This window comes from Lissotriton vulgaris, chromosome 2_1 (assembly GCF_964263255.1).
Source record: "Lissotriton vulgaris chromosome 2_1, aLisVul1.2, whole genome shotgun sequence".
NCBI classification, from domain to species: domain Eukaryota; kingdom Metazoa; phylum Chordata; class Amphibia; order Caudata; family Salamandridae; genus Lissotriton; species Lissotriton vulgaris.
The window spans coordinates 1,269,336,227-1,269,352,403 of NC_141687.1; positions in this window are offsets into that span (position 1 = coordinate 1,269,336,227).

Consider the following 16,177-nt stretch of genomic DNA (forward strand, 5'->3'; position numbering starts at 1 on the left):
CTCAGGGCTGCATGTTTTGAGCCCAGTACTGATCCTGAAAAGCGTTTCCAACCCCACTTACAAGTAAAACTAGCTAAAATGTGCCTGGCTGCTATTCACTGAAAAGCTCATTCTGAGTACATTTTTAGCATACGTTTGCTCCTGCCGGGTCATCTGAGCCGCAAATTTCTATTTAACCACCTGCTATCACGAGAGACCTCAGGGCTGCATGTTTTGAGCCCAGTACTGAGCCTGAAAAGCATTTCCAACCCCACTTACAAGTAAAACTAGCTAAAATGTGCCTGGCTGCTATTCACTGAAAAGCTCATTCTGTGTACATTTTTGGCATACGTTTGCTCCTACCGGGTCAGCTGAGCAGCGAATTTCTATTTAACCACCTGCTTTCATGAGAGACCTCAGGGCTGCATGTTTTGAGCCCAGTACTGAGCCTGAAAAGCATTTTCAACCCCACTTACAAGTAAAACTAGCTAAAATGTGCCTGGCTTCTCTTCACTGAAAAGCTCATTCTGAGTACATTTTTAGCATATGTTTGCTCCTGCCAGGTCAGCTGAGCAGCGAATTTCTATTTAACCACCTGCTATCATTAGAGACCTCAGGGCTGCATGTTTTGAGCCCAGTACTTATCCTGAAAAGCGTTTCCAACCCCACTTACAAGTAAAACTAGCTAAAATGTGCCTGGCTGCTATTCACTGAAAAGCTCATTCTGAGTACATTTTTAGCATACGTTTGCTCCTGCCGGGTCAGCTGAGCAGCGAATTTCTATTTAACCACCTGCTTTCATGAGAGACCTCAGGGCTGCATGTTTTGAGCCCAGTACTGAGCCTGAAAAGCAACCCCACTTACAAGTAAAACTAGCTAAAATGTGCCTGGCTTCTCTTCACTGAAAAGCTCATTCTGAGTACATTTTTGGCATACGTTTGCTCCTACCGGGTCAGCTGAGCAGCGAATTTCTATTTAACCACCTGCTTTCATGAGAGACCTCAGGGCTGCATGTTTTGAGCCCAGTACTGATCCTGAAAAGCGTTTCCAACCCCACTTACAAGTAAAACTAGCTAAAATGTGCCTGGCTGTTATTCACTAAAAAGCTCATTCTGTGTACATTTTTGGCATACGATTGCTCCTACCGGGTCAGCTGAGCAGCAAATTTCTATTTAACCACCTGCTTTCATGAGAGACCTCAGGGCTGCATGTTTTGAGCCCAGTACTGAGCCTGAAAAGCATTTCCAACCCCACTTACAAGTAAAACTAGCTAAAATGTGCCTGGCTTCTCTTCACTGAAAAGCTCATTCTGAGTACATTTTTAGCATACGTTTGCTCCTGCCGGGTCAGCTGAGCAGCGAATTTCTATTTACCCACCTGCTATCATGAGAGACCTCAGGGCTGCATGTTTTGAGCCCAGTACTGAGCCTGAAAAGCATTTCCAACCCCACTTACAAGTAAAACTAGCTAAAATGTGCCTGGCTTCTCTTCACTGAAAAGCTTATTCTGAGTACATTTTTAGCATACGTTTGCTCCTGCCGGATCAGCTGAGCAGCGAATTTCTATTTAACTACCTGCTATCATGAGAGACCTCAGGGCTGCATGTTTTGAGCCCAGTACTGATCCTGAAAAGCGTTTCCAACCCCACTTACAAGTAAAACTAGCTAAAATGTGCCTGGCTGCTATTCACTGAAAAGCTCATTCTGTGTACATTTTTGGCATACGTTTGCTCCTACCGGGCCGGCTGAGCAGCGAATTTCTATTTAACCACCTGCTATCATGAGAGACCTCAGGGCTGCATGTTTTGAGCCCAGTACTGATCCTGAAAAGCGTTTCCAACCCCACTTACAAGTAAAACTAGCTAAAATGTGCCTGGCTGCTATTCACTGAAAATCTCCTTCTGTGTACATTTTTGGCATACGTTTGCTCCTACCGGGTCAGCTGAGCAGCGAACTTCTATTTAACCACCTGCTTTCATGAGAGACCTCAGGGCTGCATGTTTTGAGCCCAGTACTGAGCCTGAAAAGCATTTCCAACCCCACTTACAATTAAAACTAGCTAAAATGTGCCTGGCTGCTATTCACTGAAAAGCTCATTCTGTGTACATTTTTGGCATACGTTTGCGCCTGCCGGGTCAGCTGAGCAGCGAATTTCTATTTAACCACCTGCTATCATGAGAGACCTCAGGGCTGCATGTTTTGAGCCCAGTACTGATCCTGAAAAGCGTTTCCAACCCCACTTACAAGTAAAACTAGCTAAAATGTGCCTGGCTGCTATTCACTGAAAAGCTCATTCTGAGTACATTTTTAGCATACGTTTGCTCCTGCCGGGTCATCTGAGCCGCAAATTTCTATTTAACCACCTGCTATCACGAGAGACCTCAGGGCTGCATGTTTTGAGCCCAGTACTGAGCCTGAAAAGCATTTCCAACCCCACTTACAAGTAAAACTAGCTAAAATGTGCCTGGCTGCTATTCACTGAAAAGCTCATTCTGTGTACATTTTTGGCATACGTTTGCTCCTACCGGGTCAGCTGAGCAGCGAATTTCTATTTAACCACCTGCTTTCATGAGAGACCTCAGGGCTGCATGTTTTGAGCCCAGTACTGAGCCTGAAAAGCATTTTCAACCCCACTTACAAGTAAAACTAGCTAAAATGTGCCTGGCTTCTCTTCACTGAAAAGCTCATTCTGAGTACATTTTTAGCATATGTTTGCTCCTGCCGGGTCAGCTGAGCAGCGAATTTCTATTTAACCACCTGCTATCATTAGAGACCTCAGGGCTGCATGTTTTGAGCCCAGTACTTATCCTGAAAAGCGTTTCCAACCCCACTTACAAGTAAAACTAGCTAAAATGTGCCTGGCTGCTATTCACTGAAAAGCTCATTCTGAGTACATTTTTAGCATACGTTTGCTCCTGCCGGGTCAGCTGAGCAGCGAATTTCTATTTAACCACCTGCTTTCATGAGAGACCTCAGGGCTGCATGTTTTGAGCCCAGTACTGAGCCTGAAAAGCAACCCCACTTACAAGTAAAACTAGCTAAAATGTGCCTGGCTTCTCTTCACTGAAAAGCTCATTCTGAGTACATTTTTGGCATACGTTTGCTCCTACCGGGTCAGCTGAGCAGCGAATTTCTATTTAACCACCTGCTTTCATGAGAGACCTCAGGGCTGCATGTTTTGAGCCCAGTACTGATCCTGAAAAGCGTTTCCAACCCCACTTACAAGTAAAACTAGCTAAAATGTGCCTGGCTGTTATTCACTAAAAAGCTCATTCTGTGTACATTTTTGGCATACGATTGCTCCTACCGGGTCAGCTGAGCAGCAAATTTCTATTTAACCACCTGCTTTCATGAGAGACCTCAGGGCTGCATGTTTTGAGCCCAGTACTGAGCCTGAAAAGCATTTCCAACCCCACTTACAAGTAAAACTAGCTAAAATGTGCCTGGCTTCTCTTCACTGAAAAGCTCATTCTGAGTACATTTTTAGCATACGTTTGCTCCTGCCGGGTCAGCTGAGCAGCGAATTTCTATTTACCCACCTGCTATCATGAGAGACCTCAGGGCTGCATGTTTTGAGCCCAGTACTGATCCTGAAAAGCGTTTCCAACCCCACTTACAAGTAAAACTAGCTAAAATGTGCCTGGTTGCTATTCACTGTGTACATTTTTGGCATACGTTTGCTCCTACCGGGTCAGCTGAGCAGCGAATTTCTATTTAACCACCTGCTTTCATGAGAGACCTCAGGGCTGCATGTTTTGAGCCCAGTACTGAGCCTGAAAAGCATTTCCAACCCCACTTACAAGTAAAACTAGCTAAAATGTGCCTCGCTTCTATTCACTGAAAAGCTTATTCTGAGTACATTTTTAGCATACGTTTGCTCCTGCCGGGTCAGCTGAGCAGCGAATTTCTATTTAACCACCTGCTATCATGAGAGACCTCAGGGCTGCATGTTTTGAGCCCAGTACTGATCCTGAAAAGCGTTTCCAACCCCACTTACAAGTAAAACTAGCTAAAATGTGCCTGGCTGCTATTCACTGAAAAGCTAATTCTGTGTACATTTTTGGCATACGTTTGCTCCTACCGGGTCAGCTGAGCAGCGAATTTCTATTTAACCACCTGCTTTCAAGAGAGACCTCAGGGGTGCATGTTTTGAGCCCAGTACTGATCCTGAAAAGCGTTTCCAACCCCACTTACAATAAAACTAGCTAAAATGTGCCTGGCTGCTATTCACTGAAAAGCTCATTCTGAGTACATTTTTAGCATACGTTTGCTCCTGCCGGGTCAGCTGAGCCGCGAATTTCTATTTAACCACCTGCTATCATGAGAGACCACAGAGCTGCATGTTTTGAGCCCAGTACTGAGCCTGAAAAGCATTTCCAACCCCACTTACAAGTAAAACTAGCTAAAATGTGCCTGGCTTCTCTTCACTGAAAAGCTCATTCTGAGTACATTTTTAGCATACGTTTGCTCCTGCCGGGTCAGCTGAGCAGCGAATTTCTATTTAACCACCTGCTATCATGAGAGACCTCAGGGCTGCATGTTTTGAGCCCAGTACTGATCCTGAAAAGCGTTTCCAACCCCACTTACAAGTAAAACTAGCTAAAATGTGCCTGGCTGCTATTCACTGTGTAAATTTTTGGCATACGTTTGCTCCTACCGGGTCAGCTGAGCAGCGAATTTCTATTTAACCACCTGCTTTCATGAGAGACCTCAGGGCTGCATGTTTTGAGCCCAGTACTGAGCCTGAAAAGCATTTCCAACCCCACTTACAAGTAAAACTAGCTAAAATGTGCCTCGCTTCTATTCACTGAAAAGCTTATTCTGAGTACATTTTTAGCATACGTTTGCTCCTGCCGGGTCAGCTGAGCAGCGAATTTCTATTTAACCACCTGCTTTCATGAGAGACCTCAGGGCTGCATGTTTTGAGCCCAGTACTGAGCCTGAAAAGCATTTCCAACCCCACTTACAAGTAAACCTAGCTAAAATGTGCCTGGCTTCTCTTCACTGAAAAGCTCATTCTGAGTACATTTTTTTAGCATACGTTTGCTCCTGCCGGGTCCGCTGAGCAGTGAATTTCTATTTAACCACCTGCTATCATGAGAGACCTCAGGGCTGCATGTTTTGAGCCCAGTGCTGATCCTTAAAAGCGTTTCCAACCCCACTTACAAGTAAAACTAGCTAAAATGTGCCTGGCTGCTATTCACTGAAAAGCTCATTCTGTGTACATTTTTGGCATACGTTTGCTCCTACCGGGTCAGCTGAGCCACAAATTTCTATTTAACCACCTGCTATCATGAGAGACCTCAGGGCTGCATGTTTTGAGCCCAGTACTGATCCTGAAAAGCGTTTCCAACCCCACTTACAAGTAAAACTAGCTAAAATGTGCCTGGCTGTTATTCACTAAAAAGCTCATTCTGTGTACATTTTTGGCATACGATTGCTCCTACCGGGTCAGCTGAGCAGCAAATTTCTATTTAACCACCTGCTTTCATGAGAGACCTCAGGGCTGCATGTTTTGAGCCCAGTACTGAGCCTGAAAAGCATTTCCAACCCCACTTACAAGTAAAACTAGCTAAAATGTGCCTGGCTTCTCTTCACTGAAAAGCTCATTCTGAGTACATTTTTAGCATACGTTTGCTCCTGCCGGGTCAGCTGAGCAGCGAATTTCTATTTACCCACCTGCTATCATGAGAGACCTCAGGGCTGCATGTTTTGAGCCCAGTACTGATCCTGAAAAGCGTTTCCAACCCCACTTACAAGTAAAACTAGCTAAAATGTGCCTGGTTGCTATTCACTGTGTACATTTTTGGCATACGTTTGCTCCTACCGGGTCAGCTGAGCAGCGAATTTCTATTTAACCACCTGCTTTCATGAGAGACCTCAGGGCTGCATGTTTTGAGCCCAGTACTGAGCCTGAAAAGCATTTCCAACCCCACTTACAAGTAAAACTAGCTAAAATGTGCCTCGCTTCTATTCACTGAAAAGCTTATTCTGAGTACATTTTTAGCATACGTTTGCTCCTGCCGGGTCAGCTGAGCAGCGAATTTCTATTTAACCACCTGCTATCATGAGAGACCTCAGGGCTGCATGTTTTGAGCCCAGTACTGATCCTGAAAAGCGTTTCCAACCCCACTTACAAGTAAAACTAGCTAAAATGTGCCTGGCTGCTATTCACTGAAAAGCTAATTCTGTGTACATTTTTGGCATACGATTGCTCCTACCGGGTCAGCTGAGCAGCAAATTTCTATTTAACCACCTGCTTTCATGAGAGACCTCAGGGCTGCATGTTTTGAGCCCAGTACTGAGCCTGAAAAGCATTTCCAACCCCACTTACAAGTAAAACTAGCTAAAATGTGCCTGGCTTCTCTTCACTGAAAAGCTCATTCTGAGTACATTTTTAGCATACGTTTGCTCCTGCCGGGTCAGCTGAGCAGCGAATTTCTATTTACCCACCTGCTATCATGAGAGACCTCAGGGCTGCATGTTTTGAGCCCAGTACTGATCCTGAAAAGCGTTTCCAACCCCACTTACAAGTAAAACTAGCTAAAATGTGCCTGGTTGCTATTCACTGTGTACATTTTTGGCATACGTTTGCTCCTACCGGGTCAGCTGAGCAGCGAATTTCTATTTAACCACCTGCTTTCATGAGAGACCTCAGGGCTGCATGTTTTGAGCCCAGTACTGATCCTGAAAAGCGTTTCCAACCCCACTTACAAGTAAAACTAGCTAAAATGTGCCTGGCTGCTATTCACTGAAAAGCTAATTCTGTGTACATTTTTGGCATACGATTGCTCCTACCGGGTCAGCTGAGCAGCAAATTTCTATTTAACCACCTGCTTTCATGAGAGACCTCAGGGCTGCATGTTTTGAGCCCAGTACTGAGCCTGAAAAGCATTTCCAACCCCACTTACAAGTAAAACTAGCTAAAATGTGCCTCGCTTCTATTCACTGAAAAGCTTATTCTGAGTACATTTTTAGCATACGTTTGCTCCTGCCGGGTCAGCTGAGCAGCGAATTTCTATTTAACCACCTGCTATCATGAGAGACCTCAAGGCTGCATGTTTTGAGCCCAGTACTGATCCTGAAAAGCGTTTCCAACCCCACTTACAAGTAAAACTAGCTAAAATGTGCCTGGCTGCTATTCACTGAAAAGCTAATTCTGTGTACATTTTTGGCATACGTTTGCTCCTACCGGGTCAGCTGAGCAGCGAATTTCTATTTAACCACCTGCTTTCAAGAGAGACCTCAGGGGTGCATGTTTTGAGCCCAGTACTGATCCTGAAAAGCGTTTCCAACCCCACTTACAATAAAACTAGCTAAAATGTGCCTGGCTGCTATTCACTGAAAAGCTCATTCTGAGTACATTTTTAGCATACGTTTGCTCCTGCCGGGTCAGCTGAGCCGCGAATTTCTATTTAACCACCTGCTATCATGAGAGACCACAGAGCTGCATGTTTTGAGCCCAGTACTGAGCCTGAAAAGCATTTCCAACCCCACTTACAAGTAAAACTAGCTAAAATGTGCCTGGCTTCTCTTCACTGAAAAGCTCATTCTGAGTACATTTTTAGCATACGTTTGCTCCTGCCGGGTCAGCTGAGCAGCGAATTTCTATTTAACCACCTGCTATCATGAGAGACCTCAGGGCTGCATGTTTTGAGCCCAGTACTGATCCTGAAAAGCGTTTCCAACCCCACTTACAAGTAAAACTAGCTAAAATGTGCCTGGCTGCTATTCACTGTGTAAATTTTTGGCATACGTTTGCTCCTACCGGGTCAGCTGAGCAGCGAATTTCTATTTAACCACCTGCTTTCATGAGAGACCTCAGGGCTGCATGTTTTGAGCCCAGTACTGAGCCTGAAAAGCATTTCCAACCCCACTTACAAGTAAAACTAGCTAAAATGTGCCTCGCTTCTATTCACTGAAAAGCTTATTCTGAGTACATTTTTAGCATACGTTTGCTCCTGCCGGGTCAGCTGAGCAGCGAATTTCTATTTAACCACCTGCTTTCATGAGAGACCTCAGGGCTGCATGTTTTGAGCCCAGTACTGAGCCTGAAAAGCATTTCCAACCCCACTTACAAGTAAACCTAGCTAAAATGTGCCTGGCTTCTCTTCACTGAAAAGCTCATTCTGAGTACATTTTTTTAGCATACGTTTGCTCCTGCCGGGTCCGCTGAGCAGCGAATTTCTATTTAACCACCTGCTATCATGAGAGACCTCAGGGCTGCATGTTTTGAGCCCAGTGCTGATCCTTAAAAGCGTTTCCAACCCCACTTACAAGTAAAACTAGCTAAAATGTGCCTGGCTGCTATTCACTGAAAAGCTCATTCTGTGTACATTTTTGGCATACGTTTGCTCCTACCGGGTCAGCTGAGCAGCGAATTTCTATTTAACCACCTGCTTTCATGAGAGACCTTAGGGCTGCATGTTTTGAGCCCAGTACTGAGCCTGAAAAGCGTTTCCAACCCCACTTACAAGTAAAACTAGCTAAAATGTGCCTGGCTTCTCTTCACTGAAAAGCTCATTCTGAGTACATTTTTGGCATACGTTTGCTCCTGCCGGGTCAGCTGAGCAGCGAATTTCTATTTAACCACCTGCTATCATGAGAGACCTCAGGGCTGCACGTTTTGAGCCCAGTACTGATCCTGAAAAGCGTTTCCAACCCCACTTACAAGTAAAACTAGCTAAAATGTGCCTGGCTGCTATTCACTGAAAAGCTCATTCTGAGTACATTTTTAGCATACGTTTGCTCCTGCCGGGTCATCTGAGCAGCGAATTTCTATTTAACCACCTGCTATCATGAGAGACCTCAGGGCTGCATGTTTTGAGCCCAGTACTGATCCTGAAAAGCGTTTCCAACCCCACTTACAAGTAAAACTAGTTAAAATGTGCCTGGCTTCTCTTCACTGAAAAGCTCATTCTGAGTACATTTTTAGCATACGTTTGCTCCTGCCGGGTCAGCTGAGCAGCGAATTTCTATTTAACCACCTGCTTTCATGAGAGACCTCAGGGCTGCATGTTTTGAGCCCAGTACTGAGCCTGAAAAGCAACCCCACTTACAAGTAAAACTAGCTAAAATGTGCCTGGCTTCTCTTCACTGAAATGCTCATTCTGAGTACATTTTTAGCATACGTTTACTCCTACCGGGTCAGCTGAGCAGCGAATTTCTATTTAACCACCTGCTATCATGAGAGACCTCAGGGCTGCATGTTTTGAGCCCAGTACTGATCCTGAAAAGCGTTTCCAACCCCACTTACAAGTAAAACTAACTAAAATGTGCCTGGCTGCTATTCACTAAAAAGCTCATTCTGTGTACATTTATGGCATACGTTTGCTCCTACCGGGTCAGCTGAGCAGCGAATTTCTATTTAACCACCAGCTTTCATGAGAGACCTCAGGGCTGCATGTTTTGAGCCCAGTACTGAGCCTGAAAAGCATTTCCAACCCCACTTACAAGTAAAACTAGCTAAAATGTGCCTGGCTTCTCTTCACTGAAAAGCTCATTCTGAGTACATTTTTAGCATATGTTTGCTCCTGCCGGGTCAGCTGAGCAGCGAATTTCTATTTACCCACCTGCTATCATGAGAGACCTCAGGGCTGCATGTTTTGAGCCCAGTACTGATCCTGAAAAGCGTTTCCAACCCCACTTACAAGTAAAACTAGCTAAAATGTGCCTGGCTGCTATTCACTGTGGACATTTTTGGCATGCGCTTGCTCCTACCGGGTCAGCTGAGCATCGAATTTCTATTTAACCACCTGCTATCATGAGAGACCTCAGGGCTGCATGTTTTGAGCCCAGTACTGATCCTGAAAAGCGTTTCCAACCCCACTTACAAGTAAAACTAGCTAAAATGTGCCTGGCTGCTATTCACTGAAAAGTTCATTCTGAGTACATTTTTAGCATACGTTTGCTCCTGCCGGGTCATCTGAGCCGCAAATTTCTATTTAACCACCTGCTATCACGAGAGACCTCAGGGCTGCATGTTTTGAGCCCAGTACTGAGCCTGAAAAGCATTTCCAACCCCACTTACAAGTAAAACTAGCTAAAATGTGCCTGGCTGCTATTCACTGAAAAGCTCATTCTGTGTACATTTTTGGCATACGTTTGCTCCTACCGGGTCAGCTGAGCAGCGAATTTCTATTTAACCACCTGCTATCATGAGAGACCTCAGGGCTGCATGTTTTGAGCCCAGTACTGAGCCTGAAAAGCATTTCCAACCCCACTTACAAGTAAAACTAGCTAAAATGTGCCTGGCTTCTCTTCACTGAAAAGCTCATTCTGTGTACATTTTTGGCATACGTTTGCTCCTACCGGGTCAGCTGAGCAGCGAATTTCTATTTAACCACCTGCTTTCATGAGAGACCTCAGGGCTGCATGTTTTGAGCCCAGTACTGAGCCTGAAAAGCATTTTCAACCCCACTTACAAGTAAAACTAGCTAAAATGTGCCTGGCTTCTCTTCACTGAAAAGCTCATTCTGAGTACATTTTTAGCATATGTTTGCTCCTGCCGGGTCAGCTGAGCAGCGAATTTCTATTTAACCACCTGCTATCATTAGAGACCTCAGGGCTGCATGTTTTGAGCCCAGTACTTATCCTGAAAAGCGTTTCCAACCCCACTTACAAGTAAAACTAGCTAAAATGTGCCTGGCTGCTATTCACTGAAAAGCTCATTCTGAGTACATTTTTAGCATACGTTTGCTCCTGCCGGGTCAGCTGAGCAGCGAATTTCTATTTAACCACCTGCTTTCATGAGAGACCTCAGGGCTGCATGTTTTGAGCCCAGTACTGAGCCTGAAAAGCAACCCCACTTACAAGTAAAACTAGCTAAAATGTGCCTGGCTTCTCTTCACTGAAAAGCTCATTCTGAGTACATTTCTGGCATACGTTTGCTCCTACTGGGTCAGCTGAGCAGCGAATTTCTATTTAACCACCTGCTTTCATGAGAGACCTCAGGGCTGCATGTTTTGAGCCCAGTACTGATCCTGAAAAGCGTTTCCAACCCCACTTACAAGTAAAACTAGCTAAAATGTGCCTGGCTGTTATTCACTAAAAAGCTCATTCTGTGTACATTTTTGGCATACGTTTGCTCCTACCGGGTCAGCTGAGCAGCAAATTTCTATTTAACCACCTGCTTTCATGAGAGACCTCAGGGCTGCATGTTTTGAGCCCAGTACTGAGCCTGAAAAGCATTTCCAACCCCACTTACAAGTAAAACTAGCTAAAATGTGCCTGGCTTCTCTTCACTGAAAAGCTCATTCTGAGTACATTTTTAGCATACGTTTGCTCCTGCCGGGTCAGCTGAGCAGCAAATTTCTATTTACCCACCTGCTATCATGAGATACCTCAGGGCTGCATGTTTTGAGCCCAGTACTGACCCTGAAAAGCAACCCCACTTACAAGTAAAACTAGCTAAAATGTGCCTGGCTTCTCTTCACTGAAAAGCTCATTCTGAGTACATTTTTAGCATACGTTTGCTCCTACCGGGTCAGCTGAGCAGCGAATTTCTATTTAACCACCTGCTATCATGAGAGACCTCAGGGCTGCATGTTTTGAGCCCAGTACTGAGCCTGAAAAGCATTTCCAACCCCACTTACAAGTAAAACTAGCTAAAATGTGCCTGGCTTCTCTTCACTGAAAAGCTCATTCTGTGTACATTTTTGGCATACGTTTGCTCCTACCGGGTCAGCTGAGCAGCGAATTTCTATTTAACCACCTGCTTTCATGAGAGACCTCAGGGCTGCATGTTTTGAGCCCAGTACTGAGCCTGAAAAGCATTTTCAACCCCACTTACAAGTAAAACTAGCTAAAATGTGCCTGGCTTCTCTTCACTGAAAAGCTCATTCTGAGTACATTTTTAGCATATGTTTGCTCCTGCCGGGTCAGCTGAGCAGCGAATTTCTATTTAACCACCTGCTATCATTAGAGACCTCAGGGCTGCATGTTTTGAGCCCAGTACTTATCCTGAAAAGCGTTTCCAACCCCACTTACAAGTAAAACTAGCTAAAATGTGCCTGGCTGCTATTCACTGAAAAGCTCATTCTGAGTACATTTTTAGCATACGTTTGCTCCTGCCGGGTCAGCTGAGCAGCGAATTTCTATTTAACCACCTGCTTTCATGAGAGACCTCAGGGCTGCATGTTTTGAGCCCAGTACTGAGCCTGAAAAGCAACCCCACTTACAAGTAAAACTAGCTAAAATGTGCCTGGCTTCTCTTCACTGAAAAGCTCATTCTGAGTACATTTCTGGCATACGTTTGCTCCTACTGGGTCAGCTGAGCAGCGAATTTCTATTTAACCACCTGCTTTCATGAGAGACCTCAGGGCTGCATGTTTTGAGCCCAGTACTGATCCTGAAAAGCGTTTCCAACCCCACTTACAAGTAAAACTAGCTAAAATGTGCCTGGCTGTTATTCACTAAAAAGCTCATTCTGTGTACATTTTTGGCATACGTTTGCTCCTACCGGGTCAGCTGAGCAGCAAATTTCTATTTAACCACCTGCTTTCATGAGAGACCTCAGGGCTGCATGTTTTGAGCCCAGTACTGAGCCTGAAAAGCATTTCCAACCCCACTTACAAGTAAAACTAGCTAAAATGTGCCTGGCTTCTCTTCACTGAAAAGCTCATTCTGAGTACATTTTTAGCATACGTTTGCTCCTGCCGGGTCAGCTGAGCAGCGAATTTCTATTTACCCACCTGCTATCATGAGATACCTCAGGGCTGCATGTTTTGAGCCCAGTACTGATCCTAAAAAGCGTTTCCAACCCCACTTACAAGTAAAACTAGCTAAAATGTGCCTGGCTGCTATTCACTGTGTAAATTTTTGGCATACGTTTGCTCCTACCGGGTCAGCTGAGCAGCGAATTTCTATTTAACCACCTGCTTTCATGAGAGACCTCAGGGCTGCATGTTTTGAGCCCAGTACTGATCCTGAAAAGCGTTTCCAACCCCACTTACAAGTAAAACTAGCTAAAATGTGCCTGGCTGCTAAACACTGAAAAGCTAATTCTGTGTACATTTTTGGCATACGTTTGCTCCTACCGGGTCAGCTGAGCAGCGAATTTCTATTTAACCACCTGCTTTCAAGAGAGACCTCAGGGCTGCATGTTTTGAGCCCAGTACTGATCCTGAAAAGCGTTTCCAACCCCACTTACAATAAAACTAGCTAAAATGTGCCTGGCTGCTATTCACTGAAAAGCTCATTCTGAGTACATTTTTAGCATACGTTTGCTCCTGCCGGGTCAGCTGAGCCGCGAATTTCTATTTAACCACCTGCTATCATGAGAGACCACAGGGCTGCATGTTTTGAGCCCAGTACTGAGCCTGAAAAGCATTTCCAACCCCACTTACAAGTAAAACTAGCTAAAATGTGCCTGGCTTCTCTTCACTGAAAAGCTCATTCTGAGTACATTTTTAGCATACGTTTGCTCCTGCCGGGTCAGCTGAGCAGCGAATTTCTATTTAACCACCTGCTATCATGAGAGACCTCAGGGCTGCATGTTTTGAGCCCAGTACTGATCCTGAAAAGCGTTTCCAACCCCACTTACAAGTAAAACTAGCTAAAATGTGCCTGGCTGCTATTCACTGTGTAAATTTTTGGCATACGTTTGCTCCTACCGGGTCAGCTGAGCAGCGAATTTCTATTTAACCACCTGCTTTCATGAGAGACCTCAGGGCTGCATGTTTTGAGCCCAGTACTGAGCCTGAAAAGCATTTCCAACCCCACTTACAAGTAAAACTAGCTAAAATGTGCCTCGCTTCTATTCACTGAAAAGCTTATTCTGAGTATATTTTTAGCATACGTTTGCTCCTGCCGGGTCAGCTGAGCAGCGAATTTCTATTTAACCACCTGCTATCATGAGAGACCTCAGGGCTGCATGTTTTGAGCCCAGTACTGATCCTGAAAAGCGTTTCCAACCCCACTTACAATAAAACTAGCTAAAATGTGCCTGGCTGCTATTCACTGAAAAGCTCATTCTGAGTACATTTTTAGCATATGTTTGCTCCTGCCGGGTCAGCTGAGCCGCGAATTTCTATTTAACCACCTGCTATCATGAGAGACCTCAGGGCTGCATGTTTTGAGCCCAGTACTGAGCCTGAAAAGCATTTCCAACCCCACTTACAAGTAAAACTAGCTAAAATGTGCCTGGCTTCTCTTCACTGAAAAGCTCATTCTGAGTACATTTTTAGCATACGTTTTCTCCTGCCGGGTCAGCTGAGCAGCGAATTTCTATTTAACCACCTGCTATCATGAGAGACCTCAGGGCTGCATGTTTTGAGCCCAGTACTGATCCTGAAAAGCGTTTCCAACCCCACTTACAAGTAAAACTAGCTAAAATGTGCCTGGCTGCTATTCACTGAAAAGCTCATTCCGTGTACATTTTTGGCATACGTTTGCTCCTACCAGGTCAGCTGAGCAGCGAATTTCTATTTAACCACCTGCTTTCATGAGAGAAGTCAGGGCTGCATGTTTTGAGCCCAGTACTGAGCCTGAAAAGCATTTCCAACCCCACTTACAAGTAAAACTAGCTAAAATGTGCCTGGCTTCTCTTCACTGAAAAGCTCATTCTGAGTACATTTTTAGCATATGTTTGCTCCTGCCGGGTCAGCTGAGCAGCGAATTTCTATTTAACCACCTGCTATCATGAGAGACCTCAGGGCTGCATGTTTTGAGCCCAGTACTGATCCTGAAAAGCGTTTCCAACCCCACTTACAAGTAAAACTAGCTAAAATGTGCCTGGCTGCTATTCACTGTGGACATTTTTGGCATGCGCTTGCTCCTACCGGGTCAGCTGAGCATCGAATTTCTATTTAACCACCTGCTATCATGAGAGACCTCAGGGCTGCATGTTTTGAGCCCAGTACTGATCCTGAAAAGCGTTTCCAACCCCACTTACAAGTAAAACTAGCTAAAATGTGCCTGGCTGCTATTCACTGAAAAGTTCATTCTGAGTACATTTTTAGCATACGTTTGCTCCTGCCGGGTCATCTGAGCCGCAAATTTCTATTTAACCACCTGCTATCACGAGAGACCTCAGGGCTGCATGTTTTGAGCCCAGTACTGAGCCTGAAAAGCATTTCCAACCCCACTTACAAGTAAAACTAGCTAAAATGTGCCTGGCTGCTATTCACTGAAAAGCTCATTCTGTGTACATTTTTGGCATACGTTTGCTCCTACCGGGTCAGCTGAGCAGCGAATTTCTATTTAACCACCTGCTATCATGAGAGACCTCAGGGCTGCATGTTTTGAGCCCAGTACTGAGCCTGAAAAGCATTTCCAACCCCACTTACAAGTAAAACTAGCTAAAATGTGCCTGGCTTCTCTTCACTGAAAAGCTCATTCTGTGTACATTTTTGGCATACGTTTGCTCCTACCGGGTCAGCTGAGCAGCGAATTTCTATTTAACCACCTGCTTTCATGAGAGACCTCAGGGCTGCATGTTTTGAGCCCAGTACTGAGCCTGAAAAGCATTTTCAACCCCACTTACAAGTAAAACTAGCTAAAATGTGCCTGGCTTCTCTTCACTGAAAAGCTCATTCTGAGTACATTTTTAGCATATGTTTGCTCCTGCCGGGTCAGCTGAGCAGCGAATTTCTATTTAACCACCTGCTATCATTAGAGACCTCAGGGCTGCATGTTTTGAGCCCAGTACTTATCCTGAAAAGCGTTTCCAACCCCACTTACAAGTAAAACTAGCTAAAATGTGCCTGGCTGCTATTCACTGAAAAGCTCATTCTGAGTACATTTTTAGCATACGTTTGCTCCTGCCGGGTCAGCTGAGCAGCGAATTTCTATTTAACCACCTGCTTTCATGAGAGACCTCAGGGCTGCATGTTTTGAGCCCAGTACTGAGCCTGAAAAGCAACCCCACTTACAAGTAAAACTAGCTAAAATGTGCCTGGCTTCTCTTCACTGAAAAGCTCATTCTGAGTACATTTCTGGCATACGTTTGCTCCTACCGGGTCAGCTGAGCAGCGAATTTCTATTTAACCACCTGCTTTCATGAGAGACCTCAGGGCTGCATGTTTTGAGCCCAGTACTGATCCTGAAAAGCGTTTCCAACCCCACTTACAAGTAAAACTAGCTAAAATGTGCCTGGCTGTTATTCACTAAAAAGCTCATTCTGTGTACATTTTTGGCATACGTTTGCTCCTACCGGGTCAGCTGAGCAGCAAATTTCTATTTAACCACCTGCTTTCATG